We start from the raw sequence: 23,211 nt of genomic DNA on the forward strand, positions 1-23,211 counted from the left end.
GGGGATGGGGATGACTCGGTACCCGGGCCTTTGCCTGGCCTTGGGGATGTCGCAGTGGTCGGATCCCTGGCCCGTACCCTGGGGTCACTCTTTAAAAGGGTGGATAATTGTTAATTTTATAAGAGTTCGTGACGCCACCTGTGGTATCTGGTGAGAAGCACCAGCGCTGTTGCAGTCCACTGAGGCCCGTGATAAGGCAGCTCGATGGTATAGCTCCCCACAGGTGGAGCTAGGCCTCAGAAAAACATATGCAGGGGGAATGCAGGACAGGCGAGACCCAGCTGGGTCAGAGCAAGAACTGGAACGGACACGGCAGTCACTTCAGTACCTTTTACTGGTGGAAATTCAGGCACATACCGGAGCACTGTAGGGTGAAGGGTGCATATCAGGATCCTCCCCAATGAGCGGGTGTAGGGCCTCCTGTTTCTTGCCTCTGCGCAGTAAGTTTCTGACCTGCCTGGAGCTAGGCCTAACTTTGTCTCTGTCCTGCCCTGGCTGACCTTGTGGTAGGGCCTTCTATTGGAGTTCACGCTCCCAGTATGCGGGGCCTAAGCGTCTCCTGGCTCTGTTACGTATCAGCACCTTAGCGATCCTGGGACTTGTAGTTCTCCAGGGATTCTGGTTATGCCTTACTGGGTCATAGAAATCCCGGTAAGCTTGGATCCGGTGTCCGGTAAATGCTTCGGGGTGAGCTGGTTAAGCTCCTCTGCCCCTTATGTACTAACTCGCCACTCGCCTTCAGCCTATTCGGGCCCTCACTAGGCTATACACACTAAAGGCAGCTTGCCGCGCTTCACCGATCTTATGGTGCCGGCGCACCTTAAGCTCTAACTGGGCTCCCTGAATCTAGCTAGCAGGAGCCTCGTGCTCCACTGTTGAACTATTAACTGAGTTCTCTAGACTAGACTGAGCTCCACTGCAGACTGACCTCTCTTAGGCTTCTCTACTGCAGGAACTATTCAGAAGATCTGAACTGCCTTGCTCCACCTTCCCTATTTATATCCCTAACGGGCTCCCTCTGCTGGTCTGAGGTGGAAGGTGGAGATGTGTGAATGTTTATGGGGGCCTCTTGTGGAGGTTTCCATCAATGCACTCTTCTAGGATCTGTGATACCAAGCGCAGCGGGGCATCACAGATGCTATTGACGATTAGGTTAGGTTGCGCCTTCCTGGACAGAGACGGAGTACTGGGAGCACGTCAACAACTGCATCCTCAACCACAACTCTGCCTCTGACCACAAGTCGTAGTGGCTCTTCAGGTCGCATGGGCTCTAAGCCTTGCATAGCCAGGGCATTTTTTCAGATCGATAAGGATGACCCAACTCGTGTTATCACCAAAAGCTAAGTAGAGGAAAAAGAATCCATAGTTTGAGTACTTCATTCATGTACCGTCACATGGATATGAAGCATAAGTTGCAGTGGGAAGCTCACTGTGCTACAATGCGGCTTAGCGGGCCAGGCCGACCACTGTCTGCCCCATCTTGTGCATCCACAGCCTCTTCATCCTCTGTGACTGGGGGGACAGCAGTCACACATGTTTTTGGACGCAGACCTGCCACATCTTTTCCCGCAACAGCCAGTGTGATTGGCAGGTCGTCAGTTCATTTGGAAGTGGAAACACCTGCTGGTGTTGAGCGCTCTCGGACATCGAGAGCACCACCTTTGGATCAAGGCAACCTAACATGTCTGCCTGCATCTTCCTCACAGACTGGCAGTTTGCTGGGGACACCCTACTCAACCCCGTCTAAGCACAACAGCCAGCCCTCGGTCCCTCAGATGTGGAAAAGTAAAAGACCATTTCCTCCTAGCCATGAGAAAGCTAAGAGGTTGAATTTCACCATCTGCAAGCTGTTGGCTACAGAAATGCTGCCTATCCGCCTGGAGGACACAGAGGATTTTCGAGGATTTTATGTCCGTCGCAGTGCCCCAGTACCAGATGCCCAGTCAGCACTGCTTCTCAAAGAAAGGTGTGCCTGCACTCCACCAGCATGTCACACACAACATCACCGCTTCTTTGAGAAACTCTGTGTGTGACAGGGTGCATTTCACTGCAGACACTTGGACGAGTAGGCATGGAGAGGGGCATTACATGTCGCTGACTGGGCACTGGGTAACTATGGTGACAGCAGGACAAGGGGCTGCTGTCCAAGTCTTACCATCCCCACGAGTTGTGCGTCAATCCTCTTTATCTCGAAATTCCTCCACTGCTTCTGCCTCCTCAACCTCCTCTCGGTCCTCCACCTGCACCCAAAGACTGTCTGGTAATGGCACTTGCTTTCTAACTGCGCAGAAAGAATCCTGCACACCTCCTTACTATGCTGGCAGCAGGGCCCAACGGCATCAGTGTTTACTTTGAAATGTCTGGGAAATGTGAGTCACACAGCTGAGGAGTTTTGGTCAGCTCTGGAGACCCAGTTTCATGAATGGTTGTCTCCACTGGACCTGCAACCAGGGAAGGCCATGTGCGACAATGCTGCAAACCTGGGTGCGGCCCTTCGCTGGGGCAATGTCACACACGTGCCTTGTATGGCTCACGTGTTGAACCTGGTTGTCCATCAATTTTTAGCCCACTATCCCGGACTAGATGGCCTTCTGCAGATGGCACGTTCGCTGTGTGCTCACTTCCGCCGTTCGCATCCTGCAGCTCAACGACTTACATCTCTACAGAAGTCGTTGGGCCTGCCAGTTCACCGGCTGAAATGCGATGTGCCGACACTGTGGAATTCACCTCTGCACATGTTGCAGCGACTGTGGCAGCACCGACAAGCCCTGGTGCAATACGTTCTGACGTATAGCCTGGGCCAACGAGATCCAGAGGTGGGGCAAATCACGCTGCAGGAGTGGTCTCAGATCAGGGACCTATGAAGTTGATGCGCCCCCTGGGCCGGAAGACGCTGAGGGTTGTAGTCACTGTGGCGGTGACCCGGTCCGTGACCCAGGGCGGTCAATCCAAGGGTAATTTCTATATATGGGTTTTATAATGTCCGACTACGCCACCTGTGGAGTGCGGCAAAAGGGGCCGCCGCTGCGGAACAGTCCTCTGAAGCTGGTGCTTTTGCAGCAATGGTATTATTACTCCCCACAGGAAGAGTGTAGCTTCAGGGCAGTGTGAGTGGATGATGGTGGTTGTAGTGCAGGGAGTCAGTAATGAACACATAGTCCGTGTGATGCAGTCCCAAGATCTTTTCTCACAGTTTTTGCAGTCCAGATTACAGGTACCAGAGCAATCTCCCCCGTCGTGCTGTGCGTGCTCAGTGAGGGGTTCAGTCCACCCCCAGATAGCTCAGGAGTACTTAGCAGGACACCCTTCTGTGTGTCCTTTCTCTGGCCTTCTCCCTGCACCTCACACCCAGGGACACTTCTATCCGGTATCCTCGGGCCTTGGCGGGCGACGTGTGTTCCGTCCCCTGTGTCCTATGTGGCTACCTTCTTAGTGAGACTGGTGTGGACTTTGGCCTGCAGTACATGAAATGCTGCAGCCTCCGGATTCTAGTTGAGCCTTGCTGTTTCTCCGCTAGTTGAGAGACCGGTTCCCCTTATCTGGCCTGACCCCTCTACCTCCTGGTAGCAGCGGGAGTACGGGTGGCCTTCTGCACGGCCCGTACCCCTAGGGTCCCTTCGGTTCCTGGAGCCTTCCTGCTCCCACTCGTCTCTTCTCTCCTTCAGTCCTGGGCCTCCCAGGCTAGGCCCGCCTCCGGAGCAGAGCTCATGCTGAGCCTCTGCTCTTGTCACTTTTCCTCCTCTGACTGGCTTGCTCTTTCTAAGATGGCTTCCTCTTTATACTCTCCCTGTCATATGCTCCCCTAAGCTGCTCCCCTAAGCACCCACTACATAGGACCCTCCCGCCAGCTAGGTACCTGGGACTGTGCGCTCCCTTAGGAGTAATCTCGCCCTACCCCCACTGTGGGTATGTGTTGGATGCGGTGTTAGGGTCCCGAGCCATACGCCTTCCTTACCTGAGGGTGAGATATCACACCTCTGGGTGAGATGCAGTAACTCTGTGGCGACTGAACCCTCAGGGGCGCCACACACCCTTCTGCACAGTTTTGAAATGGTGACGAAGATGTTTAGTGCTGACGACGATGCCATTATCAGCCTGACTATTCCGGTGATTTACATGCTGGAGCACACATTAAACAGAATTCAGAGTCAGGTGGTGGGACAAGAGGAGGTGTAGGAAGTAAAGGAGGAGTTGTATTGCGGAAGGAATAACATCTCCAAGGTCCAGACGGTCGGCAGCACCAAGGCGGCAGGCATGGGAGGGTGGGGGAGAGGGATTAACCAGGGCGCATGGTAGCAGCCAAACTGTTGAGGAAGGTGCAGGAGCTGAGGAAGAAGTGGAGGACGAACTGGCGATGGGCATGGAAGACTCATCAGATGAGGGAGACCTTGATCACATTTCTGTTGTGCGAGGTTGGGGGGAGAGGGCAGAGGAAGGAAGCATGATTCTTACCTCGCTACCAACACAACAAGGATTTGGTCCTCCTGGATGCGCAAGACACATGAGTGCCTTCTTGCTGCACAACCTGCAACATGACCCTCGGATTGTCAGAATTCAAAGTAATCCTGACTACTGGGTTGCCACACTCTTAGATCCCTGGTACAAAAGTAAATTTGCCGAAATAATTCCTGCCATAAAAAGGGTTTCTCGCATGCAGGAGTATCTGCAGACTCTGTTGCAGATTCTTGCATGTGCTTTTCCACAAAACACAAGTGGTGCACGTAGTGAATCTCACAGTTCTAACTTGCCAACCGTGGGACTGTCGAGTCTTCATCACTCAAACCGTAACAGTAACACAGTATCTGCTGGTAACAGCAATTTTGTGGAATCGTTTCATCACTTTTTTAGACCATCCTTTGCAAGGCCACAGGATACAAGAAGTCTGAGACATAGTCAACGCCTAGAGAGGATGGTACAGGAGTATCTCCAAGTGAACATCGAAGCCATGACTGTGTCACTGGACCCTTGCGCAGTTTGGGATTCCAATCTGGAAAAATGGCCGGAGCTCGCCACTCATGCCTTGGAGATCTTGTCATTCCCTGTAGCCAGCTTTCTCTCTGAACGTGTGTTCAGTGCTGCTGGTGGTGTGCTGACGGATAAGCGCACGCGGCTGTCCACTGAGAATGTAGACAGACTCACGTTCACAAAGATGAACAAATCATGGATTCGCAAGGACATTTCTACCCCTGTGTCATCCTGGGGAGACTAAAAGCTTGAGGATTTCGTAAAAACACCTCACCAACCGTTTTAAGCAACTGTGGGGCAATTGATGCCACTCAACCCTAGAACGCATGACCATGAAAATCTACACTTTCACATACCTGGGACCTTTTAGGCCCGTGTGCAAATAACATGGAATAACTCAAACTCAAATGACAAACAACTATATACATGAAGAATACCTAGAGTTTCAAAATTCTAACTAAAGCAATCTTGCAGAAAATAGAAAACAATTAACAGGGCGGGCCTGCGAGGCCCCTGGTATGCGTTCTAGGGTTAAGTGGTGTCTGTGCCACAATTTTGGGAAAAAATGGAGACTCTTTTTGGAGTCCCCTTGCTGTGGCTTATGTGACGTTGGCATCGTCAATTCCAGGTGGGTTGGGTCGCTCCCCCACCCTTTTAACTGTAAGAAACTACATACACTATGGCTTGGGGTAACACAGATGGTTGAGTGTGAAGAGCTGTTTACTCAGAGGTCTGCTCCAAAGCGTCAGTGTCTGATAGTCAGAGTAGAATTTTTAACTGCATCTAGCCTAGGCAATACTTTGGGCGTAGTAGCCCAGCTGCAAAGCAAACTGCACCGCCTGTGTATCTAATAAGAATTTTTAAATGCATCTAGCCTAGGCAGACTCTGGGGACCCCCAACCAAATACAGACGCTCAGCCCCCCTACCGCCCCCCTTTCCTTGACAATACAATAATGTAACTCTTACAACTGGATGGGTGAGGATCGGTCACAGCTTTATTAACTCTTTATACTCATTCCATTAGAAAGGCATTTTATTTCTAAAATAATTCAGCTTGTTGCAGCATGCCCTGGGTCCCCACTCCGGCAAGTTGGCCAACAAGTGTAACTCTCCAACATGTCCTTTCTATTTCCAGGCCACGGAGGATCCTGCGTACTCGTATGCAGGACTCTGACCCCCACCCATCACTCTTAACTCATGTTCCACTCCATCCTGGAGTCCTGACAGGAATATGTCCAGTCCAATATCCATTAAGTGAACACTATCGGGCCGTATGAGGCCTGCTTTATCTTCTTCCAGTTTTTGATGTCGTTTCACTACACCGCCTCTGTCTCTTCTAAATTTTGCCATCCGATTATTTATTACCCGTCTTGTCCGTTCGATGGCCGTGATGTCTCGCGCACCTTGCCATACCGCTATCGACACAATCTCTGACCATACTATAGCTAGTTTTGTGAAAAATTCTCTGAAGCGCTCAGAGCCTAGTTTCATTATTGCCATTAGTTATGCGCTCTTGTGATGACCTAGGTTGTTTCCCCCGGCATGTATAACTAAGATGACCAGACATCTTGCCTCTCTCCCTACCTTGATTACCTCCATTAGTACCTGTGGCCACAGCAGTCCTCTAATACCTCTCCAGTTGAAATATGTGTTATGAAACTCTAATTTCCTACCGCCTGCGCGGACTTTCGTCCTTTTTTCTGCCCAATATATATACGAGGGGCCTATCACCCACACTGTTGGCTTAGCGTCACCTGTAAAAGAAACAAACCACGTTAGGATAACAAGTCTGGTCTTATTTATCTCGCCAAGCACGTGGATCGCCATCTCCCTATCCTCTGAACTTCCGTTTCTGACAGTCCTGCTCTTGTTGCTTCCATGGCCGCGCCTATGCAGAATGAGTGTGTCCCGTAATCTTTGGGGTGGTTCCCTGCCGATGTTATGCATTTATTAAATATAGCTTGGAACTGGTATCTTGAAAATGGTGTTCCATCAATGTGTGATAGGAAGAAATTACTTTGTGATCTGATGGTTATTTATGTTTCTACTATTTTTACCCGACTCAGTGTACCGTTTGTGGGTTGTAGAAGTACCCAATTGCCCCTGCCCGCTGGAACCGTTTTCGATTGGCGTATGCGTAGACGTATTGCATTATTGGCTATGACTACGTCCTGGTGTAATAAGCCTCCACTGGTGGTAATTTTGGATTGAGGGACTAATTCGCTTATGCATAGCTCCCCGAAGAAGGCGATCACAAATGCAGTAGACAGTAGTGTTGCTTCAAATTGTGAGTGTCATGCTAATGGTGTTAGGGATATGATGTGAGAAATCAGTTTTAGTGACACGGGACGGGACGTCTACACTCCTGACTTGGCTGCCTTTTTCCACCCTTTTATGGATTGTCTGATGATGAATCTTTGTCACATCTCCCCAATTCAGTAGTTGGATGTGAAATGCTACTCCGGTCAGACACCGCTGCGCTGACTCCCCTGATATGCCCCTCATCATTAGCTGATGGAGAAATTCTATGGTGACTTGTTCACATTGGTCAACCCGTCTGCCTGCTACTAGTCATGTCCACTCTTCCCATGCCTTACCGTATGTTTGCCACGTCGACGGGGCAACTGACGCTCTGATTAATGGCATCAACTATTCGCCACTAGATCCCATAGGGAGGGTGGGCAACTGCTGCCCGATGGGTGGGCGTTGGGGAAGAGCTCTGTGAAAATCTGCCAATTGAATGGTTATAAAGCGTTAGCAGCAGCTTTACACCCCTCAGCATAGTGGCTAGCGCGGACCCATACATTGTGTTTTAGGCACAGCAATGCTAGCCGGCGTAGTAGGCCTAGCACTGGGAGAGACGATGATGCCATCTTATTAATGCAATGCTCTTGGCTGGTGTTTTTTGTTATGAAGCGTATATTTTTGTTAGCCAGGCACGCGCCCCATATTTCTATTGCTACCACTATTGGGAAGAAAAATTATTTTCAGGGCTAGATGCAGCTAAAAATTATTATTAATTTCAAAGCTGGTGGAGCTTGGTATAGATGGCCTAATACAGTGAGTACCGCACACTGCTACAAGCCGAAATATTTTTTCAGAGGTAGATGCAGAAAAAATTTATATTGAATTTACAACCTGATGGAGGCCAGTATAGATGGACTAATAGACCAAGTCCCACACACTGCTAGAAGCCCAAATATTTTTTCAGAGGTAGATGCAGAAAAAAAAATATTTTTAATTTGCAACCTGATGGAGGTCAGTATAGATGGACTAATAGACCAAGTCCCACACACTGCTAGAAGCCCAAATATTTTTTCAGAGCTAGATGCAGATAAAAATTATTTTTAATTTGCATCCTGATGGAGGTCAGTATAGATGGACTAATAGACCAAGTCCCACACACTGCTAGAAGCCCAAATATTTTTTCAGAGGTAGATGCAGATAAAAATTATTTTTAATTTGCAACCTGATGGAGGTCAGTATAGATGGACTAATAGACCAAGTCCCACACACTGCTAGAAGCCCAAATATTTTTTCAGAGGTAGATGCAGATAAAAATTATTTTTAATTTGCAACCTGATGGAGGTCAGTATAGATGGACTAATAGACCAAGTCCCACACACTGCTAGAAGCTAAAGATTTTTTCAGAGCTAGACGCAGAGAAAAATTATATTGAATTTGCAACCTGATGGAGGTCAGTATAGATGGACTAATAGACCAAGTCCCACACACTGCTAGAAGCTCAAATATTTTTTCAGAGCTAGATTCAGATAAAAATTATTTTTAATTTGCAACCTGATGGAGGTCAGTATAGATGGACTAATAGACCAAGTCCCACACACTGCTAGAAGCCCAAATATTTTTTCAGAGGTAGATGCAGATAAAAATTATTTTTAATTTGCAGCCTGATGTAGGTCAGTATAGATGGACTAATAGACCAAGTCCCACACACTGCTAGAAGCACAAATATTTTTTCAGAGGTAGATGCAGAAAAAAATTATTTTTAATCTGCAAGCTGATGGAGGTCAGTATAGATGGACTAATAGACCAAGTTCCACACATTGCTAGAATCCCAAATATTTTTTCAGCGGTAGATGCAGATAAAAATTATTTTTAATTCGCAACCTGGTGGAGGTTAGTATAGATGGACTAATAGACCAAGTCCCACACACTGCTAGAAGCCCAAATATTTTTTCAGTGGTAGATGCAGAAAAAAATTATATTGAATTTGCAACCTGATGGAGGTCAGTATAGATGGACTAATAGACCAAGTCCCACACACTGCTAGAAGCCCAAATATTTTTTCAGAGCTGGATGCAGATAAAAATTATTTTTAATTTGCAACCTGGTGGAGGTAAGTATAGATGGACTAATAGAATGATGCTATGCCCAAAAGGTTTTACTTCACTAGGTGCAGTAAAAAAATTGGTATTCTATACACAGGTGGTGTAGCTGGCAACACAGATAGGCTACTCCACTGACTAACACACTCTGCAACAGGCCAAAAAGGAGTTGCTTTGCTAGATTTAGCCAAATGCTGTGAAAAAAACTTGCACAGCACTGGCAGATACCTGCCTGGCAAAAACTGATAGGAACTAACATAACTTAGTCCTGAAAAGGACTGCAATTACAATTAGTCTTTACTCTCCACCTATCTATTTAAGAGCACAGACCTGCCTGATAAAAGTCATAGGAAATGATTTAACCTAGTCCTGAAAAGGACTGCAATCACAACTCTTCCCTACTCCCAAGCTATCTGTAGATTTGTGCGAAAATTGGCTTGAAATTAACAAGGTATAGCGCAACAACAACAGCGGTGCCGTCTAACACGCAGCTGCAGCAGTGAGAAAATGGTGGCGACGGGGAAAATGGCTGGGTCTTATAGGGCAAGGACATGTGACATACACTGCCAATGACACATGCCCTTGCTTGTGTGAAAAAAAGCACTTCGCTCCATGTGTGCGCTGCTGATAGGCTGACAGATTGCACCTCCCCACTGTAAATGCGGGAAAGAGAAAAAAAAATGGAGATCTTCATTATTCCTGCAGAGATCCATCCCCTGCCCCTCCCCCCGCCCCACTGTACACTCGAACTGCATATTAACATTAATTTTCAGCATTACTGAGAAAAAATCCAGTTATGATTTTGGTGCCCGAACAGTTATCGAACATAACCTCGAACAGCCGAATTTTTTTCAAATCGTTCGTGTTCACCGAACGGCTCAAACACCACCCAAAACAGCTCGAATTTGAGATTGGCGAACAGTTCGAGTCAAACACCGCTCATCTCTAACCAGGACCTCCAAGTCATAGAGAGCCGGTTCATACCACGTGTCCAGCTTGGATGCCAAATAATTATAAGGCACAGAGGAATCATGGAGGACGTTGGCACAATCGGCAAGGTACTCCCTCACCATCTTCCGAAACTTTGCACTCTTTGTGAGAGTACCTCCCCCTCAGGACCTGTGCTATGGGAGGGTCTGAGAAAACTATCCCAGAACTTTGACAGTGTTCCAATGCCTCTACTGAAATGTATTTGTGGCTCTCTCGCTTTTACTCCTTGGTTGTCCAACGAACTGTGACCTCTGCCACCAGAATTCCGCAAAAAGGACCTTCTTATATTGCCCCATTTTATTAGGCCTGTCCTGCAAGTGAATAAGAGACATAAAGTTCTCCCTGTAGCGTGGGTCTTGAAGCGTCACCTACCAGTAATGACTGTCACCCAAGATTTGGACAATGCGAGGGTAACGGGAAAGGCAGCATAACATAAACTCAGCCATATGTGCCAGACTGCAAAGAGACAAGACTTCCGTGTCCTCACCAAGAGGATGACTGACCATGCTCTCCTCCGCATCCTCCTCCTCTATCTCCTCCTTCCTGTCCTCAGGTCATGAACTCTGAACAAATGGTATGACAGTTGTGCAGGTAGTACCGTCTACAGCGCAGAAAACTAGCTCCTGTTCTTCCTCCTCCTCCTCTTCATTGCTACCCACTCTATGTTGGGATGAGTTGAGGCTGGGCTGTGTGTAATCACCCTGTATGTTTCCTTGCTCAATCTCATCATGCTCCGCCTGCAATGCATCCTACTTAATTGAGAGCAGAGAGAATTTCAGAAGACAGAGAAGCGGGATGGTGGCGCTAATTATGGTGTCATCGCCGCTCACCATCTTGGTGGAGTCCTCAAAGTTGTGGAGGATGGTACATATTTCTGACATTCATGTCCACTCCTGAGGTCTTATATGTTTCGTCTGACCTGAATACCGATGGTCTTCTTGATGCTGGTAGTCAACAACTGCCCTCTTCTGCTCATAAATCCTTCCCAACATCTGCAATGTAGAGTTCCAATGCGTGGGGACATCACAGATTAGTCGGTGAGCTGGAAGCTGCAAATGCTGCTGAAGCACAGCAAGAGAGGCGGAATCTGTAGCTGACTTTCTAAAATGGGCACAGAGGCGGCGTAATTTGACAAGCAGATCTGACAGATCCAGGTCAGTTTTGAGAAACCACTGAACCACGAGGTTAAGCACATGGACCAGGCTTGGTATGTGTGTGAGCTCGCCTCGCCTCAGAGCCACCACCAGGTTCTTCCCATTGTCACACACGACCATGCCTGGCTATAGGTTTAGCGGTGTCAGCCACAGATCTGCCTGCTCTTTCAGAGCTGTCCACAAATCATCACTATTGTGCGGTTTTTCACCTAAGCATATTAGCTTCAGCACAGCCTGTTGCCACTTGGCTGAGGCAGTGCTGCAGTGCTTCCAGCTTGTGACTGATATGGTAATTTCGGAGATGAAGACTGAAGAGGAGGAGGAGGATGAGGTGCAGGAGCTGTAGAATATGGGAGCAACCCTGATTGACCCATTGCCCGCAATCCTCGTCATTGGGAGGACGTGTTCCGTCCCAAGATCCGACTGGGTCCCGGCTTCCACTATGTAAACCCAGTGTGCTGTCAGTGAGATGTACTGTCCCTCCTCACAAGCACTTGTCCACTTGTCCACGTGTCCGTGGTTAGGTGGACTTTCCAAATAACTGCACTGTTGAGAGCACGGTTAATATTGTGGGACACATGCTTGTATAATGCGGGGACTGCACACCGGGATAAATAGTGGCAGCTGGGGGCCGAGCACCAAGGGACGACCGCCACCATCAGGTTTTGGAAAGCTTACGTCTCCACGAGCCTAAAAGGCAACATTTCGAGTGCAAGCATTCGCAAAATGTGTGAATTTAGTAGTGTGGCCTGTGGGGCTTTAACTGCGTATTTGTGCTTTCGTTCCAAGAACTGGGGTAGGGACAACTGAACGCTGCGCTGGGACAAGGATGCCTGCTGATGGTGCTAGTTGAGAGTGTACAACGACAGGTGCAGGGTGGGAGGCATCTTGGCATGCACCATGGACAGGGGATTGGCGTGCACGCACAACAGCAGAACAAGCAGTGGTGTCACAAGCAGACACTGTTGCTGGACCCTGAGGTTCAGCCCACTTAGTCGGGTGCTTTGCTGCCATGTGCCTGATCATAATGGTGGTGGTCAGGCTGCTAATTTTGCTACCCCTGCTGATGCCGGCCTGGCAGGTGGTGCAAATGGCCTTTTTGGGGAAATTGCCAGAGTCTTTGAAAAAACAACCAGACTCGGGAAGACCTAACAGTTGTACTGGCAACTCCCGTCATGTTGGCGTTACGAGGAACGCTTTCCCGCCTTGTGTCTACGGCCACCACACTGCTTCTTCCTGCCTATTGTGGTGCTACACCTCCCTTTCCATATGTGCTGCTGTCATCGCTCTGTGTGTCCCTCTGCCAGGTTGGGTCAGTTACTATATCAACCAACACCTTGTCTTACACTTCCGCACCCTCGTCCTCCTCCTTACTTTCTGGCAATTGTGTCTCATCATCATTCACCTCTTGTGACAGTTTCCCACTGCCGCCTTCGTGTGACCGTGGCTCCTCAAATATTTGGGCATCGCTACAAGTGATCTCCTCTTGCCCCACTTCAAGTGGACCGGGCGAGAGGCCTGAATCTACAAATGGAAAAGTGAACAGCTCTTAGGAGTGTCCAAGTGTGGGATCAGTTGTCTCCGGGCATTCGGTATGGTGGGAGAAAGGAGGATCAGGGTGAGAAATATGCAGTCCAGACTCACTACTACTGAGACTTGACCGTGTGCAAGGCAGTGTGGTAGTGGTGTTGGCTAAGTGACTGGAAGCATTATCTACTATCCATCAATAACCTTTTCACACTGCTCTGTGTTCAAGAGTGGTGTTCTCTGGTCCCCTATTAATTGGGACAGGAAGATTGAGTGACAAGATGTGGGTATTTGTTGTGGCACAATTTCAGCCTGCCCATGGCCTCGGCCTCTGCATGCACATCACCATCATGTCCACTTCCCCGTCCCTTGCCACGCATCTTGCCTATTTTAAATGGAGGACTATATTTTCCACGTTCACTACAAATGGCTGGATTTGAACCTCAGTGATATGTGATACGTGTGACGGAAAACCACAGTTTTAAATAGCTGGCCTGTAGGTTACTATTTTTCACAGCGACTTCGCGTCAATAACTTCACTGACAAACTGCAACAAAATTTAAATGATGGAAAGAAATGCCTGAATTTGGAGCGAACTTATATGTGATGCGTGTGAAGGAACACCACAGTTTTAAATAGCTGTCCTGTAGGTTACTATGCTTCACAGCGACCTGGTGTCAATAACTTCACTGACACACTGCAACAAAATTTAAATGGAGGCCAGAATTGGCTGAATTTGGAGCGAACTTATATGTGATACGTGTGACGGACAAACCACAGTTTTAAATAGCTGGCTTGTAGGTTACTATTTTTCACAGCTACCTCGTGTCAATAACTTCACTGACACACTGCAACAAAATTTAAATGAAGGCCAGAAATGCCTGAATTGGGAGCTCGCTTATATGTGATACGTGAGACGGAAAACCACAGTATTAAATAGCTGGCCTGTAGGTTACTATTTTTCACAGCGACCTTGTGTCAATAACTACACTGACATATGCAACAAAATTTAAATGGAGGCCAGAAATGCCTGAATTTGGAACGAACTTATATGTGATACGTGTTCCAGAAAACCACAGTTTTAAATAGCTGGCCTGTAGGTTACTATTTTTCACAGCTACCTCGTGTCAATAACTTCACTGACACACTGCAACAAAATTTAAATGGAGACCAGAATTGGCTGAATTTGGCTTGCACTTATATGTGATACGTGTGATGGACAAACCACATTTTTAAATAGCTGGCCAGTAGGTTACTATTTTTCACAATGAACTGGTGTCAATAACTTCACTAACACACTGCAACAAAATTTAAATGGAGGTCAGTATTTTCCACGTTCCCTACAAATTTCTAGATTATTATCGCTGTAATATGGAAATAATCTGGCTGTATTCTGAAGTGGCAACAAGCAAGTGGAGCAGAAAAACAGTCTTCTCTGGATTGCTTTTTAAGCAAATAATCAGGATTAAGATAAAAAAGTAATTATCCCTTACCCCTGATACCTGGGGTTATTTCCAGAAATATCTGTAACAGCAGCAGGAGACAGAACTGGAATGGACCGTTTTGTGCTGTATTATACATTGCAGTCTGCCACATACACTATCTGCCTGCCTAGCTCTGATTATATATATATATATTTATATATATATATATATACAGTACAGACCAAAAGTTTGGACACACCTTCTCATTTAAAGATTTTTCAGTATTTTCATGACTATGAAAATTGTACATTCACACTGAAGGCATCAAAACTATGAATTAACACATGTGGAATTATATACTTAACAAAAAAGTGTGAAACAACTGAAAATATGTCTTATATTCTAGGTTCTTCAAAGTAGCCACCTTTTGCTTTGATGACTGCTTTGCACACTCTTGGCATTCTCTTGATGAGCTTCAAGAGGTAGTCACCGGAAATGGTTTTCACTTCACAGGTGTGCCCTGTCAGGTTTAATAAGTGGGATTTCTTGCCTTATAAATGGGGTTGGGACCATCAGTTGTGTTGTGCAGAAGTCTGGTGGATACACAGCTGATAGTCCTACTGAATAGACTGTTAGAATTTGTATTATGGCAAGAAAAAAGCAGCTAAGTAAAGAAAAATGAGTGCCCATCATTACTTTAAGAAATGAAGGTCAGTCAGTGCGAAAAATTGGGAAAACTTTGAAAGTGTCCCCAAGTGCAGTTGCAAAAACCATCAAATGCTACAAAGAAACTGGCTCACATGAGGACCGCCCAAGGAAAGGAAGACCAAGAGTCACCTCTGCTTCTGAGGATAAGTTTATCCGAGTCACCAGCATCAGAAATTGTTGTTTAACAGCATCTCAGATTAGAGACCAGGTCAATGCCACACAGAGTTCTAGCAGTAGACACATCTCTTCAACAACTGTTAAGAGGAGACTTTGTGCAGCAGGCCTTCATGGTAAAATAGCTGCTAGGAAACCACTGCTAAGGACAGGCAACAAGCAGAAGAGACTTGTTTGGGCTAAAGAACACAAGGAATGGACATTAGACCAGTGGAAATCTGTGCTTTGGTCTGATGAGTCCAAATTTTAGATCTTTGGTTCCAACCACCGTGTCTTTGTGCGACGCAGAAAAGGTGAACGGATGGACTCTACATGCCTGGTTCCCACCGTGAAGCATGGAGGAGGAGGTGTGATGGTGTGGGGGTGCTTTGCTGGTGACACTGTTGGGGATTTATTCAAAATTGAAGGAATACTGAACCAGCATGGTTACCACAGCATCTTGCAGCGGCATGCTATTCCATCCGGTTTGTGTTTAGTTTGACCATCATTTATTTTTCAACAGGACAATGACCTCAAACACACCTCCAGGCTGTGTAAGGGCTATCTGACCAAGAGGGAGAGTGATGGGGTGCTACGCCAGATGACCTGGCCTCCCCAGTCACCAGACCTAAACCCAATTGAGATGGTTTGGGGTGAGCTGGACCGCAGAGTGAAGGCAAAAGGGCCAACAAGTGCTAAGCATCTCTGGGAACTCCTTCAAGATTGTTGGAAAACCATTTCCGGTGACTACCTCTTGAAGTTCATCAAGAGAATGCCAAGAGTGTGCAAAGCAGTCATCAAAGCAAAAGGTGGCTACTTTGAAGAACCTAGAATATATGACATATTTTCAGTTGTTTCACACTTTTTTGTTAAGTATATAATTCCACATGTGTTAATTCATAGTTTTGATGCCTTCAGTGTGAATGTACAATTTTCATAGTCATGAAAATACTGAAAAATCTTTAAATGAGAAGGTGTGTCCAAACTTTTGGTCTGTACTGTATATATATATATATATATATATATATATATATATATATATATACACACTGCTCAAAAAAATAAATGGAGCACTCAAATAAGAGATCCTAGATCTGAATGAATGAAATATTCTCATTGAATACTTTGCTCTGTACAAAGTTAAATGTGCTGACAACAAAATCACACAACAATCATCAATGGAAATCAAATTTATTAACCAATGGAGGCCTGGTTTTGGAGTCACCCCCAAAATTAAAGTGGAAAAACACAATACAGGCTGATCCAACTTTGATGTAATGTCCTTAAAACAAGTCAAAATGAGGCTCAGTATTGTGTGCCGCCTCCATGTGCCTGTATGACCTCCCTACAATGCTTGGGCATACTCCAGTTGTGGATGGTCTCCTGTGGGATCTCCTCCCAGACCTGGAGTAAAGCATCCGCCAACTCCTGGACAGTCTGTGGTGCAACGTGACGTTGGTGGATGGAGCGAGACATGATGTCCCAGATGTGCTCAATCGGATTCAGGTCTGGGGAAAGGCGGGCCAGTCCATAGCTTCAATGGCTTCACCTCGCAGGAACTGCTGACAAACCCCAGCCACATGAGGTCTGGTTTTCTCCTGCATTAGGAGGAACCCAGGGCCAACTGCACCAGCATATTGTCTCACAAGGGGTCTGAGGATCTCATCTCGGTACCTAATGGCAGTCAGGGTACCTCTGGCAAGCACATGGAGGGCAGTGCGGCCCTCCAAAGAAATGCCACCCCACACCATTACTGACCCACTGCCAAACCGGTCATGCTGAAGGATGTTGCAGGCAGCAGATCGCTCTCCAAGGTGTCTTCAGACTCTGTCACGTCTGTCACATGTGCTCAGTGTGAACGTGCTTTCATCTGTGAAGAGCAAAGGGCGCCAGTGGCGACTTTGCCAATTCTGGTGTTCTGTGGCAAATGCCAAGCGTCCTGCACGGTGTTGGGCTGTGAGCACAGCCCCCATCTGTGGACGTCGGGCCCTCAAACCCCCCTTATGGAGTCGGTTTCTAACCGTTTGTGCAGACACATGCACATTTGTGGCCTGCTGGAGGTCATTTTGCAGGGCTCTGGCAGTGCTCCTCCTGTTCCTCCTTGCACAAAAGTGGAGGTAGCGGTCCTGCTGCTGGGTTGTTGCCCTTCACGTCTCCTGGTGTACTGGCCTGTCTTCTGGTAGCGCCTCCAGCCTCTGGATACTACGCTGACAGACACAGCAAACCTTCTTGCCACAGTTCGCATTGATGTGCCATCCTGGATGAGCTGCACTACCTGAGCAATTTCTGTAGGTTGTAGAGTCCGTCTCATGCTACCACGAGTGTGAAAGCACAACCAACATTCAAAAGTGACCAAAACATGAGCCAGAAAGCATTGGTACTGAGATGTGGTCTGTGGTCCCCACCTGCAGAACCACTCTTTTATTGAGGGTGTCTTGATAATTGCCAATAATTTCCATCTATTGTCTATTCCATTTGCACAACAGCATGTGAAATTAATTGTCAATCAGTGTTGCTTGCTAAGTGGACAGTTTGATTTCACAGAAGTTTGATTTACTTGGAGTTATATTCTGTTGTTTCAGTGTTCCCTTTTTTTTTTAGCAGTGAATATTGTAAGGCAGCGCTAGTCATCATAGTGGGGGATACTCGCTGCACCGGGTCAATTGAAGCACACCAGCCACGTTTTTCCAGTTTTCACACTCCAGCAGTGTATTATACATCATAACTGCTATAACCGAGTCCAACTCAGTGGCTCGCCGACATATTACATATGATTGCAAAAAGAACTTCGGCACTCCATACATGAAAATATAAGAAATATTGTATCTGGACTAATGTCACTTTGAAAAATGAAGGTTTTTTGCGCATAATTTGGCCAATTTATGTGTGCCCATCAACCACGACAAGGTCACCTTCGTGTGATGGGAAACTACGCTACACTACCACTGGATATGCCACTCTTGGGCTGTAAGCCTCTATGGACAATATGTCTCTGCTTGGGCTTTTAACCTACAATGTATGGGCTGGTAGAGCTAGTTAAAACCACCTGTGACTGAATGGGAGGGACACATGGTCAGGAAAAAGGCTGTCAAACTTCTAATAGTGTGAACACGTACCTGCTGCAATGCTCCAGGAGCGGGATCCCAAAAATGATTAATAGAAAAAAGCTCTGAAGAAAAAAGTAATCTCAATTGCAAAAAGAACTTCGGCACTCCATACATTTGAAAAATGAAGGTTTTTTGCGCATAATTTGGCCAATTTATGTGTGCCCATCAACCACGACAAGGTCACCTTCGTGGTTGATGGGCAAACATAAATTGGCCAAATTATGCGCAAAAAACCTTCATTTTTCAAAGTGACATTAGTCCAGATACAATATTTCTTATATTTTCATGTATGGAGTGCCGAAGTTCTTTTTGCAATTGAGATTACTTTTTTCTTCAGAGCACCCGAATAGACCAGTGAGCGACCCCTCTCTTTTTTCTATTAATCATTTTTGGGATCCCGCTCCTGGAGCATTGCAGCAGGTACGTGTTCACACTATTAGAAGTTTGACAGCCTTTTTCCTGACCATGTGTCCCTCCCATTCAGTCACAGGTGGTTTTAACTAGCTCTACCAGCCCATACATTGTAGGTTAAAAGCCCAAGCAGAGACATATTGTCCATAGAGGCTTACAGCCCAAGAGTGGCATATCCAGTGGTAGTGTAGCGTAGTTTCCCATCATACGAAGGTGACCTTGTCGTGGTTGATGGGCACACATAAATTGGCCAAATTATGCGCAAAAAACCTTCATTTTTCAAAGTGACATTAGTCCAGATACAATATTTCTTATATTTTCATGTATGGAGTGCCGAAGTTCTTTTTGCAATTGAGATTACTTTTTTCTTCAGAGCACCCGAATAGACCAGTGAGCGACCCCTCTCTTTTTTCTATATTACATATGATGTCCAGGAGCCTTTCAAGTGACAGACAGGCTCACTTGGCTCCAGTTACAGCCCCCCCGCAACGTCACTTAAATCAACATCCATATAACGCAGTGTTTTACCTTTGCCGGGTTTTTGCTGCTTCAGTCCATTTTGTTCTGCCACCACTGTGGCTTTACGGCTTCCCAGATGGGGGTCTCCAGCCCTCGTTCCTTCAAAGGCTACTGGTATGTGGTCTCACCTCACATCCAGCCTTTGCCTTCCAGGACTCTTGTCTTCCAATCCTCTGGCCCTCCAAGGCTACTGGGATCACTTACACCTAAGGATCCAGCCTCCGCCTTTCAGGCTTCACCAGGCTTCAATAGGCCTCACTAGGCCTCACACTCTAGCGGTGTCCCACACGGGAAGAGGCCTCACGCCTTACACACCCTGTCTCAAAACTACCAGGGTTTATATATCTTCCAATGCATACAGGACCTGTGTTGATGTCACAGTCATGTGATCAGACATTCTGTGTGCACAGGACCTGTGCTATGTCACAGTCATGTGACCAGTCACCTGAGGGGGAGGCACATGGTCAGCCAAAACACATCCTGGACCATTACAGTAATGCCGCAAGCTGCTTCATTACATATCCACCCCCTCTGTTCAAACTTGTGGGGTTGAACACATAATATACACAATGACATTATAACCCCCAGTTCACACAGAGACCATGTACTTGACAATTGCGTTACTCAGCCCCTGAAACATTAGTCACCGACATTAACCCATTCCTTAGGGACCTACCATCTGTCATTGTCACTGAGTTCGTCAAGTCACCTTACCGGGTCGTAATCTTGTCAGACCTCCCCCGCTCCCAGCGGTCAGTCGTAACCTTGTCAGACCTCCCTCGCTCCCAGCGGTCAGTCGTAACTTTGTCAGACCTCCCCCGCTCCCAGCGGTCCATACAGCAGTGTGACTCACGCGCCCTGGAATCTAAGGTCAGGTTAGACTCTGTACTGTCTCGTACTCTATTGGGTCGTTTGTTTGGGCCTCTCAAACCTGAGTTACTGGAGGTCTCACTACCTCTAAACCCACGCCCACTACTCTCAGAACATCTTGAAAGGTCCCTAACTTCAGCTGTAGCTGTTCTGTTATTTAGGGGGCCCTTTCGCTGTCTGGTCTCAAAATTTCTAGACGGCTGCCACTTTCTGCCGCTCAGGCGATTCTGTCTTTCCACTTGCAGTCTAGCGAGATTCAACTGTTCTACCTCTCGCAGGTAGGTCACTCAATACTCCATCAGCATGCGTACAAATGCAAGACTTTCTTCCGTTCCTACAGCAGAGAATGACACCATGCCGTCTTCATCTGGTATTCAGTCCTGTCGATCACGTGGACTGCTTACTCTCATCAGACCAGACTTCTTTACCATCATCTGCATGGCTCGACCATTTCTCCCTATGAGCTTTCTCACCAGAACATGAGGCACCCAGATGACCTCTTCCCGCAGACTGTGAGCTTTTCTTATAAGATCCAGTTGTCTAACGGCTTGTTCCGTCTTCAACCGGAGAAACCGCTTCGTGCAAATACATTGCCAGTGCATGTCACTTAGGATAGCCACCCTCTTCACTGTGACTTCGGTTGTGGACAGGACTCAAACTCTTCATGCACTGATTCTCTGGTGCATTCTTCTCTCAAATCTTCGAGTACATCTATGAGACACTTGTACCAAGACATTTCTGTCTCACCAGTGGTTTCCAAACAATCATCTGGCTCAGGTTTCAGGGACAACTGGCTTTCAGCTTCTTCACCCTGTATGCTTCTCCTGAGCTGACTCACAGCTACAAATTCACGAATTTTACTCTTGACCACTTCCATTTCATGTTTATCTTCTGTTAACACTCTCTTAGCTCTCCTCGGGTCCACCTTCTCATGGTATAAGGGAGTGAGTGCAACTTGTTTGCCCTTTTTTTTCCTTCTCCAAGGAGGCCTCGTTCTCTGAGCAATACTTTGCCAGGCAACCTTTGAGCTCGAAAAATTCTTCCTCTAGCTCAGCTACTCGCCTCTCAGGAGCCCATCTCTGAAGCTCTTCCTGCTTCAACTGCTCCTTTAACAGTAGAGTTCTCTCAGACCTCTCTGTCTCCAATGCGCCCACTCGGCTCTCAACAGCCAGTCTCTCAAGTTTCTCTTGCTTCAAATGGGCTTGTAGCGACTCCTTGAGCTCCTTGAAATCGGCTCCTACATCCACCGAATCATCCGAGCTCGCATTATTCGAGTAGGCATTTGTTTTATACCTCCCGTCTCCAGTGGCCAACTCCTGGCCCTGGTCTGTGGCTTCTCCGATATACTCCATTTTTTTCCGCTCAGCTTCCATCTTGCTGATTCTTTCCTTAAGGTACGTCTCTGCCCTCTGGAGATTACCACAGAACGTCTGCAGCTTCTTCACCTGAGCTTCCAGACCTAGGGTCTTTCTGCGGAGATCACCATTTTCATCACGGGTGTCCTGCAGAGTGGTCTCAACCACTTGGCGCATGTGCTCTGCATCTGCCTTATCATCCTCTATTTTCTATTTAACCCTGAGGAGAACCTCATAGTCTGTCTTAATTTGTTGCAGTTCCCCACTGTGTTCACCATATTCCTTCTTGGATTCACGCAGCTCCCGATTTAACTGTTCACGCAGTCGTTCTAGGTTTTGTTCACGGCCAGAAACTTCATCCTGCAGCGCCTCCTTCTCAAGCTTCAACTGCAACACCTCCTCCTTGGTTTTGTGGCGGTCCTCCTTAATTTCCTGGAACATTTTCTTCCATTGGTTAATTTCCTCATTGCTTCCATCCAGGTCTCGCTGTAAGTTCCTCACAACCTGGTATATTTTCTGCCTTCAGACTCCAGGCTCCGCTGGTCTGAGGACACATTCTCCACTTTTTCCCATAGTTGCTGTACGTCACTCTGACACTGCTGCCTGATAGGCTCCAGCTCTTGCTCATGACTGGCCGCCTCCTCTTTCAAGGCTGTCAGATCCTGATCCTTCTGTCTCAGTACTGTACCGGTGGTTGTTACTGGCAGCGTCACCTCCTCTTCTGCCTCTAAAGGAGGATCCACACTTGAAACAAAGGCACACAGTACTACATTTTCTTTATTTTCACTTTCAGCAAAGACTACAGGAGCAACCTTTTAGTGGCCCTTGCGCCGTTGACGATAAGAGGGGGACTCTCTCCCCTCGTCTAGCCCCTCCTGACTGATCTCTCTTTCTACTTTCATAGTGTCACTGTCAGCTACGGGGTCTGTGTCACTCCCCAAGGTTTTGTGGACTAACAGGTCACCTCCCACTTTGACGCAACCAGTTCTACTGGAGCTACGCCGTTATCAACGGTCAAATCGTCACTTTTAGGAGGTACGAACGCACAACCAGTAACAAATTTTGGTTTTCTATACTCCACGCTCTTGTGAAAATCCGCCCCTTTTTAGACTCCGCCCCCTTTTAAACAACGACACCGGTAGGGGAATTTTTGCAAAAAAAATCAGCAATAGTCTTAGGACTCAGTTCACAACATCTCGTACCACCTCCCCGGGCACTCTGGGACAATACTGGCGCCCGAGGAAAGTTCACAGAATGGTCCACTGCCACCATTCTATACGGTGCCCACAGCTCCTGCCGTTCCTGCACCATGTCCTGTAGACGTTTTTTGATCAAATACCTGCTGCGGTTTTAACCGGCACTTTAATTGCTCAATAGCTTCATTTTCTTTTGCTGCTCCGTTCACAGCCATCACGGTATACTATTCACACTAGACACTTCACCGCTTTCCCCGGAAAAGTTTTTGTGGCCCCTCTGAGCCACAGCAAACCAGGTTTGAGTGCGAGGACAATTTTCATAACCCCGCCGAGTTACAGCAAGCCAGGTATGAATGCGGGGACAATTTTCGTAACCCCGCCAAGTTACAGCCAGATGCTTTAATTTTCGTGACCCCACCAAGCCACAGCAAACCAGGTTTGAGTGCGAGGACAATTTTCATAACCCCGCCGAGTTACAGCAAGCC

The 23,211-nt window shown here is 47.2% G+C and overlaps 1 protein-coding gene across 1 annotated transcript in view; it reads left to right on the forward strand.

The window, feature by feature from the left end:
* The window catches only part of LOC141257730 (proton-coupled folate transporter-like), a 1,024,054-nt gene that overhangs the window by 714,345 nt on the left and 286,498 nt on the right, over positions 1–23,211 (forward strand). The gene's annotated exons all lie outside the window — the stretch shown is intronic.

Source organism: Phyllobates terribilis, unplaced genomic scaffold, assembly GCF_046119375.1.
Source record: "Phyllobates terribilis strain yellow unplaced genomic scaffold, ASM4611937v1 Scaffold_3__8_contigs__length_932513732, whole genome shotgun sequence".
Taxonomy (NCBI): domain Eukaryota; kingdom Metazoa; phylum Chordata; class Amphibia; order Anura; family Dendrobatidae; genus Phyllobates; species Phyllobates terribilis.